Source organism: Aethalodelphis obliquidens, unplaced genomic scaffold (assembly GCF_003676395.1).
Source record: "Aethalodelphis obliquidens isolate GAN/ISIS:26980383/991018 unplaced genomic scaffold, ASM367639v1 scaffold83, whole genome shotgun sequence".
Classification (NCBI taxonomy): domain Eukaryota; kingdom Metazoa; phylum Chordata; class Mammalia; order Artiodactyla; family Delphinidae; genus Aethalodelphis; species Aethalodelphis obliquidens.
The window spans coordinates 3,397,735-3,409,881 of record NW_020838027.1 but is presented as its reverse complement, the minus strand read 5'-3'; the positions used below and the strand labels follow the sequence as shown (position 1 = coordinate 3,409,881).

At 53.9% G+C, this 12,147-nt stretch overlaps 1 protein-coding gene across 1 annotated transcript in view; it reads left to right on the top strand.

The window, feature by feature from the left end:
• Positions 1 to 6,424: 6,424 nt before the first annotated feature.
• TSPAN11 (tetraspanin 11) overlaps positions 6,425 to 12,147 on the top strand; it is a 64,529-nt gene continuing 58,806 nt past the window's right edge. Inside the window, exons 1-2 of the mRNA XM_027093339.1 lie at positions 6,425 to 6,515; positions 8,433 to 8,566. The gene's annotated coding sequence lies outside the window, so the exon portion shown is untranslated. The remainder of the gene's footprint in view (positions 6,516 to 8,432; positions 8,567 to 12,147) is intronic.

Below are 12,147 nucleotides of genomic sequence, written 5' to 3'. Positions count from 1 at the left end.
CGGGTTCGAGCCCTGGTCCGAGAAGATCCCACATGCCGTAGAGCAACTCAGCCCGTGCGCCACAACTACTGAGCCTGTGCTCTAGAGCCCACGAGCCACAACTACTGAGCCCGCGAGCCACAACTACTGAGCCCACGTGCCTAGAGCCCATGCTCCGCAACAAGAGAAGCCACCACAAGGAGAAGCCCGCGCACTACAATGAAGAGTAGCCCCCGTTCACCGCAACTAGAGAAAGCCTGCATGCAGCAATGAAGACCCAATGCGGCCATAAATAAATTAATTTAATTTAAAAAAAGAAGTAATTACTATACTTATACTAAGTTTAAAAGATATTCTTCCAACTTTTTCCATGCATTATATTATATATACATATATATATATCCATAAAAATTGCGTTTTCTGCGATTCCATTTCTAGAAATTTATCATGAAGAAATAACTGAATAAGTAGGCCAAACTATATGTGAAAAAATGCTTCATAACCACACTGTGAATTTTTAAAATTAAAAACATTCTAAATATTCACCCATAGAAGATTGGTGAATAATATAACATATACAGATGTTATAATTTTGAAAATATTAAAAACCTTTTCCCAAAAGGTAAATCTTTTTTTTTTTTTTTTCTGTTACGTGGGCCTCTTACCGTTGTGGCCTCTCCCGTTACGGAGCACAGGCTACGGACGCGCAGGCTCAGCGGCCATGGCTCACGGGCCCAGCCACTCCGCGGCATGTGGGATCTTCCCGGACCGGGGCACGAATCCGCGTCCCCTGCATCGGCAGGCGGACTCCCAACCACTGCGCCACCAGGGAAGCCCCAAAAAGGTAAATCTTAAATAACATAAATGCTCCAGGAATATTTGCCATGTTTATCCAAAAGTTTCCCCTCCTCCCTGGCATATGACCTTTGAGCCTGGGAGAGCCTATGCCCCAGTTATAAAAGCAAGCTCCGAGCACTTGCAAAGTAAGAGGAGAGAGGACTAGCATTGCGTGCCATGCATACGAAAAAATTCCAGTTGTAAAGAGTCAGTGTCATTCTGCACGTCGCTGGTACATTTGCTCAGCTATCTGTCCTTATGTTTTCTGAACCCTAGGTGTGTTTTTCTATGTTTTGCCTTAATATTCTTCTGGGAAAGAAGCAGGTTGTAAAGCCCTTCATGAAGAATGCCAAGAGCATGGCAAGCAGTCTAAGCAATGCTTCTGACACTGTTAATGAAGATCAGTAATTATTTCAAGCACTAATTAGCACAACTAATGTTCGTGGTGTCATTGGAAGTGTGCCTCGCAACAGCTGAAAAACTCCTACTCCTGCTGGGACGTCTCTGTTGTGGGAATAATCCCTGAGATTGTGAGGTTTGGTGCCGCAATCATTTCGTTACCACCTCCTAAGAAGCACCAGGAATTGTTGCAAAAAGGAGTAGCTTGGTCATCAAGCTCCCAGCGAAACGCAGGCTGAAGTCAAGCTGATCCCAACTGATCAATATTTAACATCTTGTCCTTCCCCAGGCCTCCTGGAAGAGGGAGAAGTGCTGACCAGAGGCTCCTTTTCTCTATTTGTCATATGAAGAAACCGAGACCAGCCCCCACGCTCAGAGGGTAGCAATAGTCTTAAGATGAGTTGCTCCTCATTTTAAAGATGGGGAGACCGGCTGAGTCACACAAGCTATAGGATGTACACGTGGAGGGCAGTGCCTTCTACCTGGGTGGGTCCACCTGCAGGAATGTGGCTGTTCTTCCTGAGACGGGAACTCAACAGAGTCTATACAAAGAGGTCTCATCGGGGCCGCATCAGGACGACAGCTTAACAAGCAGGAATGTCCGGAAGCAGCAGCAGAGGTTGTCAAGGGAAGCTTCATGTCCTTGCAACCCTCCTGGGTACTAACTGCAAACTGTTTTGGAAGACAGGCTTGTACTTAGAGGATGGAGAAATCCAAGGTTTACATTTCCTGACCTGTGATGGTTCACGGTCCAACCTGACCGCTAAGCTGATGCGCTGAACGTCCTGGGGATGGGGATGCCGACTGTGTGTGTGTGACTGTGTGTGTGTGTGTGTGTGGAGTGTGTGTGTAACCTTCCACCCAAAACAAAGGTGTTTTCCGTGACTCTACCTCTAGGAGTGGACATAGATACCGTCGCCAGGAATTCAGGATATCAGGTGCCGTGCTGGCATGAAGGGCACCCCACGAGATCTACCCTGTACCTCAAGCAATGGGTGATGGTCAGTTGAGATCTAAGGGAAGAAGTCTAGATGTTATTATTACTTTTTACATTTCTAAAGGAGTCTCTGCGAGTCCCATCCCTCCAGCATCTGTGATGCATCTCCGATGTAAGGCAGCAAATGGTGCCAGAACACAGACTGGAGGCAGGGGCTGCCTGTCCCCAGCCAGGGGCGGCAGATGTGCCGCAGGCCGGGATGAGAAGCACAGATCTCCCAGTCCGGGACTAAAACTCCTCCTTCACTGTAGCTTCCTGTTGGGGATTTCACCGGCCCTCCGTTTTTTGTTTGTTTGTTTTTTCCCCAAATGAAGGAGTACTCTTCCCATTTTGCAGATGAGGAACTGAGGCCGAGACCCAGAAGCCAAGCCCAAGCGTTTGTGACTCAGTCAGTGCTCAGAGCTGGGGCAGGGGTGGGGAAACTATGACAGTGCGGATCCTGACAATGAGATCTGTCCTCTGAATTATCAGCTTAGCCTTTGGAGGAGCCAGTGTGACCAGGAAACCATGGCCTTCCTCACGAGAACGCGGGAGGAGGATGGGAATGGAATATGTCCAACTCACAGCTCACTTCCCTCGCCTCACCCAGGGGATCCAAGCCAACCCCCAGTTCCTTTCCCACAGATGCTGGATCCTCACCCGCCAACTTCTCCAAGTGTGAAATAAAATGGAACAGATCAGGATCGTGTTAGTGGAGCAGCTCTTGGGGCGGAGAGGGGGCAGAAGGTCCATTCTTTCATAGAAGGTGCAGACGACACAAAGACCAAACTCTGGAAGTCTGGGGTTTCACATCCGTGAGGTCTGACATGGGAACACTGGCCATGCATGGCTACTGAACCCTTGCAACGTGTAAGTGCAACAGAAGGACCAAATTTTTTATTTCAACAAGTTAATTAACCTAAACTTAAATTTTTTTTTGCGGTACGCGGACCTCTCACTGTTGTGGCCTCTCCCGTTGCGGAGCACAGGCTCCGGACGCGCAGGCTCAGCGGCCATGGCTCACGGGCCCAGCCGCCCCGCGGCATGTGGGATCCTCCCGGACCGGGGCACGAACCCGCGTCCCCTGCATCGGCAGGCGGACTCTCAACCACTGCGCCACCAGGGAAGCCCTCTAAACTTAAATTTTAAAACTGATCACTCGATGTGGTTACTGGAAAGCGTAAGTATGTATAGAGCAGCTTAAGTTTATAAATCTACTTCTTCAATCATAAATGTTATGAAATCCAGGCACTTCCAACGTAGAGGCAGCATCTGAATTCAGATATGCTGTGTGTGTACAATACGCACAGGGTCTGAAGACTTAGTTTGAAGAAAATGTAAAACATCTCTTTAATGACTTTTTATATTGATTCATGTTGAAACGATCACATTTTAGATATACTGTGTTAAATAAGATGTATCATTAGAAGTCATTTCACCTGTTTCTTTTTATACATTTTTTTAATGGGGCTACTGGGAAATTTAAAATTGCATATCACATTTCCATGGGTTCGCTACTCTCGATGTTAATGTCGCCAGGGATAGTGCTGGAGAGCGGACATGCTGGCTCAGAGGCTCATTTGTCACTGGCCCTCTCATATTGCTAAAGGTCCCTCCGGAGTACTTTGCCCTCTCCCTCCTAACTACGGTTTCAACAACACTAACTTTCGTGAACACGCACTTCCCCTCATCCTCACCCCACCGACGGCCTCTTCTCCCATTCAGGCCTCCTCCACCCTTCTCTCCTCTACCCCTTAGAAAACCATCTTCTACCACCGTTTCTCAGGCTTTTCCTTTAACACCACCTTCTCCGGTACATCTGTGACTTGAAACTGCTTCATCAGAGGTTGAGGTCCTCCCCAGAGGTCTCACGGAGGGGCCCTCACATTCTGTGCTGCTCTGGCCTCTCTCCCACCACAGGCTCGGCCTTCACCCTGAATGCGGTGCCGGGGGTTCATGGCCTCTTCTCTACCCCCAACCCACCTTTCCTTTGTTCAGCCCCCTTTCTCACTGACCCTCTGTCTCAGTCTGGATTTCTGGGAAACAGACCACGCACGGAGACAGAGAGCCGGGCGTCAATGGGAGGGACTCTTAGGGACAATGCCTGTAAGAAAGCAAGAGATGAGGGCTTCCCTGGTGGTCCAGTGGTTAAGAATCCACTTGCCAATGCAGGAGACACGGGTTCAAGCCCTGGTCTGGGAAGATGCCACATGCCACAGAGCAACTAAGCCCGTGCACCACAACTACTGAGCCTGCACTCTACAGGCCGTGAGCCACAACTACTGAAGCCTGCACGCCTAGAGCCTGGGCTCTGCAACAAGAGAAGCTACCGCAATGAGAAGCCTGTGCACTGCAACAAAGAGTAGCCCCCGCTCGCCCCAAATAGAGAAAGCCCGCACGCAGCAAAGAAGACCCAACGCAGCCAAAAATAAATAAATAAAATAAATACATTTTTTAAATTCTATTAAAAAAAACAACAACAGAGATGGGACTTCCCTGGTGGTCCAGTGGTAAAGAGTCCACCACTGGACTTACAGTGTGGGGGACGCGGGTTCGATCCCTGGTCTGGGAACTAAGATCCCACATGCCGCGGGGCAGCTGGGTCCTCGCGCCACAACTGCTGAGCTCGCATGCCTCAACTAGAGCCCATGCGCCACAGCTACAGAGCCCATGCGCCCTGGAGCCTGCGCGCCACAACTACAGAGAGAAAACCCACACATCACAACTAGAGAGAAGCCCGCATGTCACAAGGAAAGATCCCGCATGCCGCAACTAAGACCCAATGCAGCCAAAACTAAATTGAACAAATAATCTTAAAAAAATAAGTGAGAGAAATGGGACAGCAGAGAGTGAACTTGAACTGGACGCAGTTTCCCCAGAAGCTGAGCCCTCAGGAAACTCCGGAGCTGGGATGGCCATTCAGAGGCCTCTGGAGCAGAAGTAAATCACCCGATCGGGTCCGGGTGCCCCCAAGGAGGGGGACCTGGCTCATCCTGCCCCCACTGAGGGACCCTCTCAGAAGCCCCTGAGGAGCGCCTCATCGCCGAGTCTAGCCCCGTTTCCTTGGCCGCCCTCCTCTTCGGCGCCCCTGGAGCTGGGCCCCTGCAGGACCCGCCCTCTCCTCCGTGATGCGGCACCAGGCACTGCACAGACCCCCGCCAACCGGGGCAGCTTCTTTCACCCACCCTCTCCCTGCTTAGACCGTGTTCTGCCCTCAGCCCGGCCTGCCCTGCCTGGTCTACACTGGTCCTTCATCTCAGCTTCTCGGTGCTCCTGTTGTCTCCCTCTCCCCCAGCGCCCCGAAGGCCTCCTTCCTGAGACCCTCACCCCAAGCAGCTCTGTAGACCTGCCTCTGCTGCATCTTCCCCAGTCACCCCCCATTTCAGTGCTTCCTCCCCAGGGACTATTGCCGTCACCTCCCTCAGAGGCTCCCATCCCACCTCCCCTCTGCCCCCCTTTCACAGCCCGAGGTGCGGGGAGGATGGCTGGCAGCCCTGGACCAGCAGCCTGGTAAATGGGTAACGGCGCTCTCTGTGCTCAAATTTGAAAAGACCACGGTTGGGTAAGCTCGGGCCTTTGCTGCTTTGGCAGGTAACAGGAACCATGAGGCCCCACCGGTTGGATCCAGTTCAGGCAGCTTTGCCCCTGCTCTGGGCCAGGGCGGGACAGATGGGCTGTGTCGACTCTTGCTTTTTTCTCCAGTCCGGGAGGAGACCTTGACTCCCAGAGCCCAGGAAATGGAAAGCTGACGGCCCACAGGACTCTCAGAGGGACAGGGCTGGGATGGGGTCTTCCTTGTGTACGTGGGTCTGGGGGGAAGCGGGGAGGATGGGGAGGCTCTTTGTGATCACACGGGCCGGTCCTTAGAGCCCCCGCACACCCCCACGGCCAGCTTCCCCCACTACCCTGAGGAGTTTCACGCCCCACTAGGGGCCCACTTGGGGGACAGGGAGACCTCCGGGAGGCCCGGGTAGGGTGTCTGCAAGCCGCCCGACTTCCATCCATCCACCCATCCATCCATCCATCCATCCCCCCTCCTCGCAGGGACCCCGGGGCCACCGCACAGCTGCCCTGACTCGGACTGGATTCGCTTCGTGCGCTCTGAACGGGAGAAAGGCCAACCCCTAACAAAGACGGGCGGCCGGCGGGGCGGCGGGAGAAGGAGCCCGGGTATTGGAGGGGCCGGGGGTGGGCGCTCAGGAGGCGGGGCGCGGCCGCAGGAAGTGCAGAGCGAGCGCGGGGCTGAGCGCGGCTGCGGTCCTCACCCGCTGGCCCTGCAGCCCCGCCCCGGCGCCGGCGGCCTTCGCTGCGGAGCCCGCGACCGGTGAGTGCGGGCGGGGGCGCGGGAGGGGGCCCGGCGGCCGCTCGGGACTCCCGCGGGAGGGGCTGGGAGTTGCGTGGCCGAGCGCGGCCCGGCGGGCCCGGGCAGCCGACTCCCGGGAGGATGGGGGCAGGATGGGGCGAGCACGCACCGCTGGCTGCCGTGTTCCCATCCGTCCTCCGGAGACTGCCCGTCTGCACTTAGTGTCTCGGGAGGGAGCTCGGGACCTCAGTGCGCGTCTGTCCCTCCTCCAAACGTCATTCTCTTTGTCCACCTGGACTTCTGGTGGCTCTTATGCACGGGCCCGAGGTGACAGGCCCAGAGCCATCCTAACTAGAATGGGTACAGCCCTTGGTTCCGTACCCCCGGCAAGGCCTTGCCCAGTGTTGGTAGCTGGCGTGTCTCCTGTGCGGGCACAGGATCGTTCTCGGTGGGTCCGTCTGCCTGCCAGGGTGGTCCACAAGTTTCATGGGTGCATCTGTGCATTTGGGGGAACCCGGCTCTGCAGGCCCTGTCACCTGTGTGTCCTCCCTGTTCCTGTGCCTGCAGCTGGCTGGCTTGGTATGGAAGGACAGGAGGTGTGGAAGGTTCTAGGTGTATTGTTTTCACCAGCTGTACGTTCACACACATGACTTGGCTGGAAATATGAAAGGGGCATCTCAAGCTGGGTCTCAGTTGCCGAGGGTGCGGGGGGTGAGTGTTGGCCGTCTCAGCACATGGGCACCCACTGTGGGGCAGGGTGGCGTGGAGAGAGAAGGGAGCTCCTGGAAAAACCCCAAGTGCACCCTAGGGCCTAGGGTAGGTGGACGTGTGGGGAGAGACCTGGGTGGTGTTCGGCCGGAGCGGGTGGTCTGTGGTTAGCTGTGGGCAGCTGGATTAGAGGTGGAGTTGGAGACCTGGGTTTGAACCAGAACTTGGTGGAGGGTCACCACGGCAGTAGCGTGTTCCCTGCACCTGTCCCCCTGGGACTCAGTTGCTTCATGTGCAAAATGGGACTAATGACTGCTGTCCTGCGCACCTCGGGAGGTGTCTGGAGGCTCAAGTTAGCTAAGCAAAGTGCTTTGACAGCGGGGAGGCTCCAGGGACAAAGGGTGAAGGCCAGGCCCACGGGCGCGCCGATCGGGCTTTGGGGAATGCCTCGGGGGCCAGGTCTGTGGGCTGCAGCAGCAGCTGTCTTCACGCCGCTCCCTAGAATATTCCAGAGATAGGAGTGTCTGCCCGGTGCCGGGCCTCGCTCTCTTGGAGCGTGAGGTATTCGCAGGCCTGCCTGGTGCTGCCCCTTTGGTGTGGATGCTTCCACAGCACGAGAGGACAGCCGGCTTGGCAGGTCTTCAAATCATAGCCCTGGAGCAGCTCAGCTGTGCAGAGACCCTCCTCCAGGTGGACTGGGACCTTCACACCCACCGGCTGGCTTTTCTCTGCTTGTCACCACCACCAGAAGCAGTGAGGCCACAGTCAGGCCAGGGAGATGGCAGAGGAGGGAGCTCTCTGTCCCTGGTCACCAGCCTCAGGGTTCCATCTTCTGGTCACAGGGCATCCTCTAGAACCAATGCTGTACCTGCCAAGGAGGGCAGGGAGGGTGTCAAGAGTCCTCACAGCCCCAGACGCCGGGATGTGGTTGTGGTTTGTCACCCCTGGATGTCACCTGTCACCAAGGCTTCTTGGCCCGTAGTAGCTGCTTCGTAAAGAAGCCCTGGAAACCCGGGTTCAGTGCAGCTCGGCCTCCTACCTGCTGTGTGACCTGGGGAAAGTCCCTTCACCTCTCTGGGTCTGTTTCCTCGTTGGTCAAAATCAGCATCTTTCCAGATTATGGTTCTGGTCTCAGCTCACATTCCACGTCCTCAGAGAGGAGGTGACCCTCTATCCAAAGTGACCACCTCCCGGCCTCCGTCACATTGCCCTGATCTGTTTCCTTCCTAGCACTCTCTGCACCATCTGAACCGCTCTCAGCTGCATCCAGCCACACTGAGAGCTTTGCCGAGGAGGGACCTCCTGTTACCTGCTGGCTCACCGCACCTGGAGCCTAGTAGGCGATCCGGAGAAGCTGTCAGTGAGTGAGTAACTCAGTAAGGGAGTTGGATGTGCGTCTTTCACATCGTGCTCCTGGGAGCTTGTGAGGGGGGAGCGGGCCCATAGGCAGGGCCCTGGGCTCTGCACACCCCAGCTCGGGACTGATGTGAGTTAGAGGCTGGCTTCCTTATAGGACTTCCCTCGAAGAAAGGGCCCTCCCATTAAAATAAAACTAGAAAGCCATTGCATCCGAAGACAATGGGGCCTTTTCAACTCCAAGTTGAAATAACAGTACTGGGACGGGGAGTAACGCACACTCAGCCTTCGGGGATGACCAAAGGCTGTGGTTCAGACATGCAGAGCTGTCATCCCATCAACCATCACTGCTTGGCCGTGGAATTCATGATATGGTTGCTTTTTTGCAACTGGTTTAATTTCCTGAGCTTTGGGTCAAGATTAACGTGAAGAGGATTCTGCATCGTGGGGTATGCGGGGTTCTGGACCAGAAGGAAGCAGTGGACATCACAGAGTGGATAGGAGACACGCTGATACTGGAGAGCTGCCTGTGCGGGGTTCCCGTCTGCCGTCATCCTCCTTTGGGTGTGTCCCAGGCAGACTGCCCAGATGCACGTGTCTCTCCCCAGTAGTTTGCTCCGCCTGGTTTTTCTCAAGTAGTTGGTAGTGGAGGACGCCCTTCTCTCTGAGTGATTCCTGAGCCTGGAGAGAGCCAGGTGGATGGCATGCCACGCCCTATATTGAAGCAGCCACGGAAAACATCCCTCCTTTGTCGCTTCTTGTAAATTAATTTGTGAATGGCGGGGTGACTCCCCTGTCCGGTGCTGTGCCCAGGTTTGGGGCACAGAATACAGTTCATCACCACCTTTGCTAAACCCCAAGGGCTGGGCGTCAGTAGTCCACCCAAGGACGGGGAAGGAGGTTGAGTTGTTTGTGGGGTTGTTTTAGGTGGCTGGTTGAGGAGAGAGACGGGAGAAGTGGACAGAAGGGACTGAGTGCAGGACGCAGCCCTCTGCTAATTCCTCTGACGGTTGACCTTGCTTCTTGTACGCGTCCCTGCTGGGCTGACGCTTGTGCGTTCCTGGGACCAGAAGCTTTAACCTTCCAAGAGGACACAGGCAGAGGGCAGAGCCAATAGAGGTGGTGGAGGGGGAAGAGGGGTTCGGGCGGGGGTCAATATTCTCACGTTCCCTGTGTGCCACAGGCCTGAGACTAATAAAGACCCAGCCCTGACCTCCGAGCAGCCAGTTGTGAAGGAGATGAAACTTACTCCCCGGAGGAGAGGCGAGAACAGCTGAGTGCAGACTGCAGCGGGGGTGGGGGTGGGGGTCTCACCCAGGCCACAGCTGGAGCTCAGAGAAGGGTCTGGAAAGTGCCAGGGGGCAGAGAGCCCGGGGCGGTCAGCTGTCCAGCCGGGAATCTGGACTCTGCCTTCTCCTGAGCGCCTTCCGTGACCTTTCCTGCTCTGTAAGCGGAGGAGACGTCTCTAGGTCATAGCCTGGCTTCAGGTCCCCGAGGCTTCCCCCCCCAGGCCAGCCCCGTCCCTTACCTCCTCTGGGTGCCCTTCCAACTGGGCCATTCCCCTCCCCACCTGGCTGTGAGAGGAGCTGGCTGTATTCCAGAACTTCTGCCATCCGTGCTCACTGCCCCCCTCGTCGGGGGCTATGCACATGGCCCTTCTGAAAGGCTTAAGGAGCTTTGCTGTCAAATACCAAGAATTCAAGACTTGAGGATGTTACAGAGGTTGAGGAAACGTTACGGGAAGTTGCTCGATTGGGTCCCCGATCTGCTGAGATCACGAGTAGGGTACTCAGACCCTCTCCAGTGGTAATGTGTGTTGGCGGGGGGAGGTAACCCAAAGTGATTCTCACCTTGTCCTGACATATGGGTTCTTCCTCTTGTTTTTAAACACGGACCCCATGTTTTGAAAGTTTTTTATCAGCCAAATTTCAACATAAATGAAAATTTGTTTCTCCATGTGAAAAAATTATTCAGAGCCACAAAACTGAAAGGGATTCACTCTCCAGTGCCCACCTTTCTGGTTTGTATCACTTACATTTCTTCAGAATCAGCTTATGTTATTTACTAACAGATTCTAGCGTGTCTAAAAGGCTCAGAAGAGAAAAAAGACAAAGGACAGGAGTGAGCTGTTTGTGTCGGTTTGCCTGAGGTCTGGAACCGATTGCAAAATTTTAATAAAAAAGCATTACCTATCCTGGTTGACCGTGTAGAGTGGTAGCTGAACTCTGAAGCATTTTTGACAGGTAAAAGCCCAAGTTTCATGAAGTATCGTAAAGAGATTTCCCTCTCAGAAGCCCCTTTACTAGACACGTACGAGTGTTCCGACGTTTGGAAAACAATGTCCCATACCCGGGTTTCAGAATGGTATACCTCACCCCTGCTGGAGGATGGAAATTGACTTTCTTTTCCTGGCAACCAGCACGAAGCTGGGCGAGCAGTAGGGGTTCAGTAAATGTCCACTGGGCGGATATTTCAGAAGCACTCCTCAGCCATGCCTAAGTCTGTGCCTGAAAGAGAAATCCCTACGCCCGCGCCCTTAACTCAAAAAGCAGGACAAAGTGCCTGTAGGTACTGAAATACAAAGCTTTTTCCTTTCTTCCATGGCCTCTTTATTGACTTGTCATGATGTGGTTTTTTTACTTGCTTTTTAATGACATTGTAAGTAAAGAAAAATTAAAGTTTTGAATGACTTGCATGAATTTTACATTCGCCTTTATATTGTGCAACGCCTGTTTTAAATGTAAATAGATGCGCATTTCACTCATACGCTGAAACACCAAAATGACACGATTCCTATTTCACAGCTCGTATGTGCACGTGTATTTTGTTCCCACCAGGACAGTAGACATGGGGCAAGAAACTAACTCAGGTGTTTTTGTTTCACTTCTTGATACACACACGTTCCATCAACACACACCACCTTTGGCCTAGTGGTGAAGGAGGGACAGAAGGGAAAGGGAAAAGGCTGTCCTTCCTTTCCTCCTGTGTCATCATTTTCAGTGTACGTGGGTGAGGAATGCAGGAGGTAGCAGAAATTGGGAAAGACAGGCTATCCCAGGACGGCCCGTGGTTGTTGGCGTTTCTCAAAATGCACAGCTTTCTGTCGGCTTTGAATCAAGCTCGGGTTCCAGCAGGGAGGCTGGCCTCCCGGGACGTGACTCCTTACCTGTACTCTCTCTGAGGCTTTCTGAACCCCGCGCATCAAGGATGCCCTGGGATTCTGTGCTCCTGGGGCATCAGGAGCACCAGGTCAAGTGCGGCAGCAAGGAACAGTGGGTCCATATACTGTGTGTATCTCCCCAGCTCACATTCATGCCCACCGTCCCATGAGACTTCACTTACAAAACACAGGTTCAAAGATAAATTATTAAGAATTCTGAGATGGGACTTCCCTGGTGGCGCAGTGGTTGGGAGTCCGCCTGCCGATGCAGGGGACGCGGGTTCGTGCCCCGGTCCGGGAGGATCCCACGTGCCGCAGAGCGGCTGGGCCCGTGAGCCATGGCCGCTGGGCCTGTGCATCCGGAGCCTGTGCTCCGCAACGGGAGAGGCCCGCGTACCGCAAAAAAAAAAAAAAAAAAAAAAAAAAAAA